Source organism: Alligator sinensis, unplaced genomic scaffold (genome assembly GCF_000455745.1).
Source record: "Alligator sinensis unplaced genomic scaffold, ASM45574v1 scaffold124_1, whole genome shotgun sequence".
Taxonomy (NCBI): Eukaryota; Metazoa; Chordata; order Crocodylia; family Alligatoridae; genus Alligator; species Alligator sinensis.
The window spans coordinates 742132-750017 of NW_005842020.1; the positions used below are offsets into that span (position 1 = coordinate 742132).

Sequence of the window (7886 nt, forward strand, 5' to 3'; positions counted from 1 at the left end):
AAAGGCAGGTCCTGCCTGACCAACCTGGTTGCCTTTTATGACCAGGTAACTAAATCCTTGGATGATGGTGTTGCCGTGGACGTAGTCTTTCTAGACTTCAAGAAGGCCTTTGACACTCTCTCTCACTCCATCCTCATCAACAAATTAAGCGACTATGGCATTGATTCCTACACAGTTGGATGGGTAAAAAATTGGCTGATGGGCACACCCAGAGAGTAGTGGTGGATGGGTTGTACTCAACCTGGTGAGATGTGAGTAGTGAGGTACCCCAGGGCTCAGTCCTCAGGCCTGAACTGTTTAACATCTTCATCAGTAATTTGGACAAGGGGGTGGAACTCATGCTGTCCAAGTTTGCTGATGACACTAAGATGTGGGGTGAGGTGGACACGCTTGAAGGGAGAGAGAGGCTGCAACTAGATTTAGACAGACTACAAAAGTGGGCAGATGAGAATAGGATGGGGTTCAATGTAGACAAATGCAGAGTGCTGCACCTTGGGGAAAGGAATCCAGAGCATACATACAAGCTGGGGAGTTCCCTTCTTGAAAGCACAGAGGCGGAAAGGGATCTCAGTCATTATTGACTCCAAGATGAACATGAGCCACCAATGCCAGACCACAGCCAGCCAGGCCAGCCATACCTTGTCATGCATCCAAAGGTGCATCTCAAGCCGGTCCAGAGAGGTGATCCTCCCCCTCTATGCGTGGAGTACTGCATCCGGTACTGGGCACTGCCCTTCAAAAGGGATGTGGCTAGCCTGGAGAAGGTTCAGAGGAGGGCCACCCGCTTGGTGAGAGGGCAGCAGGACAGGCCCTACTAGGAGAGACTGAGGGACCTGAACCTTTTCAGCCTCAGCAAGAAGAGGCTGAGGAGGGACCTGGTGGCTGCCTACAAACTCATCAGGGGAGATCAACAGCAAATAGGCAGAGCCCTTTTCTCCCAGCACCACCAGGGGTGACAAGGAACAATGGTAATAAGCTGATGGAGAACAGGTTTAGGTTAGAGATCACAAAGTAATATTTTACAGTTAGGGTGACCAAAATCTGGAACCAACTTCCCAGGGAGGTGGTTCTCACCTCTACCTTGGGCAAATTCAAGAGGAGGTTGGACAATCTCCTGTCTGGGGTCTGGTGAACCCAGCATTCATTCCTGCCTGTGGCAGGGGGTCAGGCTAGATGATCTGTTCAGGTCCCTCCTGACCCTAGCTACTATGAAACTTGTCCTGCATTCCTTTCTAGAGTGATGTCCTCACCTCTGTAAAAACACCAGGCTAGTAAGATACTTAAGTATAAGCTGAATTTTAAGCTTCTGAAACATTTCATTTGGCTTAAGTGTGACAGCTCAGGTGGCTGAAGTTAACAAATACTTGAGTATTTTATGGAGATGGTTTCTATTTTTATTACCTGAGCCAGGGAACTTTATCCCTGAATGCTGGAAGTTTAGTTCTGCTCCCCAAATAAAGTCATGATGAGGATACATATAAACCAGCATAGTGAGGGCTCTACCTATGCAGACCAGCTTTCAGGATCATGTCTAAAATGTGAGATTGTCCTAGGAATACAAAATAGTTTAAAAATAAAAGTTTAAGCATGTTACCCATGGTGGCTGTAGGTCCTCTAGTTTTCTGTGAAGTTTTACCAAAAATAACTAACTGAATATTTATGCTGTGAGCCTAATGCCATAAAGGACTTGGATGCCTAGTTCCCACAGTAGTATCCAAAGCCCGGTGTTAGGTGCTATTGCCTTCTGCTTAGTTTGTTGACAGAAACACTTATGAATGGGAACCCAACCTCCACAGCACACATCTTCCAATAGCTAGTCGATAGGAAATGTTGAGGGCATAAACATGCCTCTCGGGGTGCATCAATACATGGAGGCATGTGCATTTGCAGCAGCTCAAATAGAAGCCACACAAATTTGAGCCTGGGCTTTTTGCCTCAGTGGACATGCCTGAACATGCACTTTGGGACAAATTGTGCCACACCCACATGCCTCCTATTGTGCCACTCTCCTCTCTAGGAAACTAACTGTTGGTCTGTCCTAGCTTTAATTTCCAGGAAGATCAGCTGTGCAGTCCAGTGTGACATCCAATTTGTTGCCCTGGTGGCTCCCCCAGATGGTCTCCCTAATTAAAATTCAGGACCTTCTGCCTGGCTCTGCCTCTGTCTGTACTTGCCTCAGCAGTAAGTTGTTCTGCCTCTGTTGTGCTTTGGGCTTCTTATAACAGTACTCACTGTCCTGTCACAGTGTTGTACGGGTTAATGCCCAAAGGACTAGAGACACAGAGTACCATGCTGAAGCAAAAGCCATGTTATCTGACACACTCGACTGAAAAGCTTCACTAACTGGCATCTGAGGGGTACCGCAAAAGCAAAACCGGAAGTCCCACTTCTGGTTTCTGGCTGAGAGCCAAGTTCTTTTATTTATTTATTTTTTCAATTCACTTCTTCACTTCTTTGGCTCATGGCCTGGGGCAAAGCAGCCTGCACGTGGCCCCTCTCCCTGTCCCCCAGCACACTGATGCCAGGGTGTGCTCCAGACAGTGCATATTTGATTAACCAGCATCCCCCATTCCCAAGGGATGCCAGATAACAGAGCTTTGGCTGTCCTTTATGCAACAGTAATGATATCGAAGGTGAGAAACCTCCTTTTGTTCAAAGGATTGGTTTTCACCAAAAGAGTGGTTTTAGTCCACTGACCTTATGAGACTGTCCAGGTCAGCCTGTATCCCCAACCCATTCTCCAGTGTGACCACCTTCCGCCATAGTTCAGTGTCATCCGCAAACTTTGCCAGTCTGCATCTGATGCCTGAATCCAGATCATTAATTAAACTGTTCAAGAGTACTGGCCCAAGTACTGAGCCCTGAGGGGGACCACTAGTCAGCTTGCACCATGTTGATTTGCTCTCATCAACCAGTACTCTTTGGGTGTGACCCCAGAGCCAGTACCCTAGCTAACAGACTGAGATGGTAAAGGCCATAGTTTTCCAGCTTGGCCATGAGGACATCATGGGAGACAAAGTCAAAGGCCTTCTTGAAATCCAGATGTATGACATCAACCTTGTTTCCCTTGTCCAGGCAATGTGTCACCTGGTCATACAAGGAGACCGGGTTGGTCAGGCAAGACCTTCCAGCAACAAAGACATGTTGACTGGCATTCAGAAAGTTGCCTTCCATTAACCTGCTGCTGATGGAACCTTTGATTTTTCTCCAGGATCTTTCCAGGAATGGATGTCAGACTGATTGATTGGTCTGTAAATCCTTGGGTCTTCCTTTCTTGAAGACTGGGATCAGACTGACTCTTTTCTAATCCTCTCCCAAATGCCACAAGTTCTCAAATATCTTTGCCATAGGGTGTGCTATGATGTCCACCAGCTCTTTCAGGACTCTTGGGTGCGTACTGTCCGAACCCACGGACTAGTGGATGTCAAGTCTCTCGGTGTTCCCTCGCTTGATCTACATCAATTGTGGTCCTGTCTCCCACCCCCCTGGATTCTTTGCATCCTATCTGACAGAGTGACCCCTTTGGATGGGTGGAAGACTGATACAATGTAATTGTTTAGGAGATTCACTTTTTCCTGAGTGTCAGATGTCAGCTGCCCCATTTGATTTAGCTGGGGTCCAATGTTGCTTTTGTTCTTCCTCTGACTTCCCACATATCTGAAGAAAAAAACTTCTTGTTTTCCTTGATTCCCGTAGCTAGTCTGAGTTTGGTGTTTGCCTTGAAGTTTCTGGTATGTTCTCTACAAGTGCGGGTTAGTACTGTCTCATCCTCCTTGGTGATGACTCACATTTTCCATTTTGTGTACACTTCCCTTTTTAGCTTTAGAAGGTCCAAAAGTTCTCTATTGAGCCAAGGGGGCACCTGGCCTGCTGACTGCACTTCCTTCATGATGGAATGTACTTTCCTTTTGCTTCAAGGATTGTATTCTTAAGGAACAACCATTCCTCATGGGCTCCCATTTCTAAGGGGCCATGGTCTCCGAGTGCTTGGTTGACCAGTTTCCTGAGTGTTTTTTTTTGTTTTTGAAAGTCAGCCTTCCCAAAGTTGAGAACTTCTGTTTTACTGAGACACTCTTCCACCCTATGTTGGACACCCAGTGATCAGTTCATGGTCACTGTCACCAAATTTCCCTTCAACCTTCAGATTGCTCACCAGATCATCCCCTTTAGCCAGAATCAGACCAGCAGTGCCTTTCCCCTAGTTGGTCTGTGGAGCACTTGTGTTCAGTAGAGGTCATTAATGCAAGTAAGGAAGCTACGCAACCAGTCAGATTTGGCTATGTGCTCTTCACATAAGATGTTGAGGAGGCTGAAGTTCCCCATGACAACCAAGCACTGGAAGCATGCATCCTCAGCCAGTATCCTACTAAATTCTCAGTCCAGCTCTTCCTCTTAGTTGGGAGGTCTGTAATAGACTCCTACAGTTACGTCTCCTTCCCCATGCTCTTCCTATATTTTAACCACTATGAATTGGTTAGTATGAATTGCCTTATCCAGTTGGTGAGCCATTTGGACTGCAAGGGAACATTTAGGGACAAGGCAGCATACTGAAATTTCTGGGAGATTACAAAGAATGTAAGGAAGACCCCATCCTGACACATTTTGATTTTGGGGGCTCTCCCGGACACCTGAGAGAGTAGTCACAATTAAGACGTGTATGAACTTTATTGAAGAGAAGGATATCCTTTTTTGCCTATCAAGGCACTGCAAGAGTGTGGAGAATGTGGACAAGGTATAGAAGCCACTATGAAGAATAGGGAGCTTTGCAAGGAATATATACAAGCAGAGTGAAATGATAGGTAAATGTTTAAAGAAAGAACATAAGCCTTTTTTTTTTTTTTCAGTGTTTGGGGGGAAAAGAAGGGACTAGGAAAAGAAGAAGAGATTTATGAGATTTCAATGGAGACTGCAATGTCTTCTATGACTGGTGGAGAAGTGATTCCCAGTAACGGAAGAATGAAGACGGGGACAACCTATTGAAGTAATGGTTTAGAGATAAAGGACAGAGAAACATCTTCCTTGCTAAAGCCACCTGAGTGGGGAAAGGAGCAGGGGAGAATTTTGGCACTGTGGGATGAGAAGGGAATACAGTTAACAAAGAAGAGATACTTAAGCATGGTGAAGGAGTTTTAACCAAAAATTATACTCCAGTCAGGTGTTGCATCATAGAGTCCTTGACTCCTTTTTAGTGGGGTTAGAGGCCAGCCTAGAGGCAAGTGGCAGGCATCAGCTAGAGAATGTGTAAACATTGAAAGAACTATGGGAGGTAACTTGAAACTTTCAAGATGGGGAAGGCCCCAGGAATTTTACAAGAATTTCAGGAACATACTGTTAACAGATCTGGGCTTAGTGTTCCAGAAGTATCTGGAGACAGAACGATTGGGACAGGTAGGAACATAGGAATAATAGCACTATTGTACAAGAAAGAGCAGTAAAAGCTAGAGAGCTTGAGACGAACCATCTTACTTGACCTAGATTATAAGGTACAGGCCCAGAAATTAACAAATGCATTTTAAAAAATGTGGGAAAGGTGGCCCGCAGTAGCCAGGCTAGTGCTGTAGTTACTACTCTGCCAGGGACTGCACAGCTGCTATTAAGAGAGATGATTTGGTACTTATCAAGAAGAAAGACTGAATGTGACACTCCTGAATCTCAAGTTTGAAAAAGTGTATGGTTGGGTGGAGGATGAGTTTCTGTTTGGCACTCTGAACAAGAAGTGGGGGAGGGGAGGGGCCTCACCAAAGTTTCTAAGTCAGGCCAAGACTTTATATGCAATGTAGGTGGGAAGTGAATGATCATCTCACAGAGGAAGTCAAGGAAAGAGACATGGGTGCCCCCTGTCACCACTCCTATTCATCTTTGCCAGTGAGCTCTTTCTGAAGATGTTCAGGACAGATCATGTGATTAAGGGTGTGCCAATCTCTGGAGGAAAGGGCAAACAAGCAAAATGCATATTGCACATGAACAATATTTGTATCCCAGCAAGAAACAGCAAGTCTAGAATGGGCAATAAGATACAAATGAACAGACAGATGTTAGGACAAAACAGTGTACAAAAAAGTATGTGCCTTAAAGTGGGGAAGATGGAAGGAATGGGAAAACTGGGGTTAGAGGTCACAATGGAACAAATCAAGACATTGGGAATGGAGGTGGATGTATGACTGACAGGCAAAGCAGCCTAGGAAGAGGTGAAAGAGAAGGTGAAACAAACTGGGAAGCTGGTACAACCACAAGCTGTCAATGGCAGAATGGGCAAATGAAATGAAGGCAATGGTATTCCTAATCAGACTCCATACCTGCATAGAGTATGTTTAGGAATACCATTGCCTTTATTTCATTTGTCCATTCTGCCATCATGGACCACCACATGCAGGAATCGGTGGGAACTGATGGTGTTCTTTTGAAAAGCCAAATGGGAAAGGCTTAGGAGAATAATGTTATACAAGGAAGAATTGAAGGGAGGATAGGGCTTCCCAAATGTGTGGGTTTGTTTGTTTGTTTGTTTGTTTGTTTATACTATGTATGTCAGTCTCTGATGCCAAAAGGATAAAAGGGGGCACTGAATGAGCTAGGTTTGTTCAGTACTATGCAGGGTCATTATTACATAAATATAATGTATGTAAAAGATCAGTCTCATGGTTCTGATCCTGGACAATGCTGCCAATGTATGAAAAGATTGTAAAAATTTTGAATCAGCAGTTTGGAAGGGGCTTTTTGGCAAAAGCTTACAGAAGCAGCGCCATGACTTTGGTTGGCTGCTAGCACATTGGACTGTATTGGTACAGGTGCTCCATTGCAGTTAAAGACTGTGGAAAAGAACTGAATGCTCCAGACAAACATGTTGCAACCAAGAAAGCATGTGGCATGTCTGGGGGGAGGTAGAGAAATACCTATAGCAACTCGGTACTAAGAAACAGCTCACGCTAAAAGAACTTTTTTGTGGCGTGTGGGCTGGGGCCTGAAAGATGAATTGAGGGAGAATATGGAAAGCTATAGTGAGCTTTTGCTCAGCACCATGGAAGGCAAGAAACTTACTAGTCTTGCAGGAACTACTTAGACTTCAGGAAGTCCTTTGATATGGTATCCCACCCCATACCGGTGAACAAGTTAAGAGGCTGTGACTTGGATGACTACACAGTCCGGTGGGTGGCGAATTGGCTGGAGGGTCACACCCAGAGAGTCGTGGTAGATGAGTTGGTTTCGACCTGGAAGGGTGTGGGCAGGGGGGTCCCACAGGACTCGGTCCTTGGACCGATACTCTTTAATGTCTTCATCAGCAACTTGGACGAGGGAGTGAAATGTACTCTGTCCAAGTTTGCAGATGACACAAAGCTATGGGGAGATGTGGACACACCGGAGGGCAGGGAACAGCTGCAAGCAGACCTGGACAGGTTGGACAAATGGGCAGAAAACAACAGAATGCAGTTCAACAAGGAGAAATGCAAAGTGCTGCACCTAGGGAGGAAAAATGTCCAGCACACCTACCGCCTAGGGAATGACCTGCTGGGTGGCATGGAAATGGAAAGGGATCTGGGAGTCCTAGTGGACTCCAAGATGAACATGAGTCGGCAGTGTGACGAAGCCATCAAAAAAGCCAATGGCACTTTATTGTGCATCAGCAGATGCATGACGAATAGGTCCAAGGAGGTGATACTTCCCCTCTATCGGGCGCTGGTCAGACCGCAGTTGGAGTACTGCGTGCAATTCTGGGCACCACGCTTCAAGAAAGATGCAGATAACCTGGAGAGGGTGCAGAGAAGGGCCACTCGTATGGTTAAGGGCCTGCAGACCAAGCCCTACGAGGAGAGACTAGAGAAACTGGACCTTTTCCGCCTCCGCAAGAGAAGGATGAGAGGCGACCTTGTGGCTGCCTATAAGTTCATCAC

The 7886-nt window shown here is 45.9% G+C and overlaps 1 long non-coding RNA gene across 1 annotated transcript in view; it reads left to right on the forward strand.

Moving 5' to 3' along the window:
- Positions 1-4967, forward strand: part of LOC102379671 — a 24751-nt gene extending 19784 nt beyond the window's left edge. The window contains exon 3 of the long non-coding RNA XR_323654.2: positions 4845-4967. This is a non-coding gene — a long non-coding RNA (uncharacterized LOC102379671). The remainder of the gene's footprint in view (positions 1-4844) is intronic.
- Positions 4968-7886: the final 2919 nt, after the last annotated feature.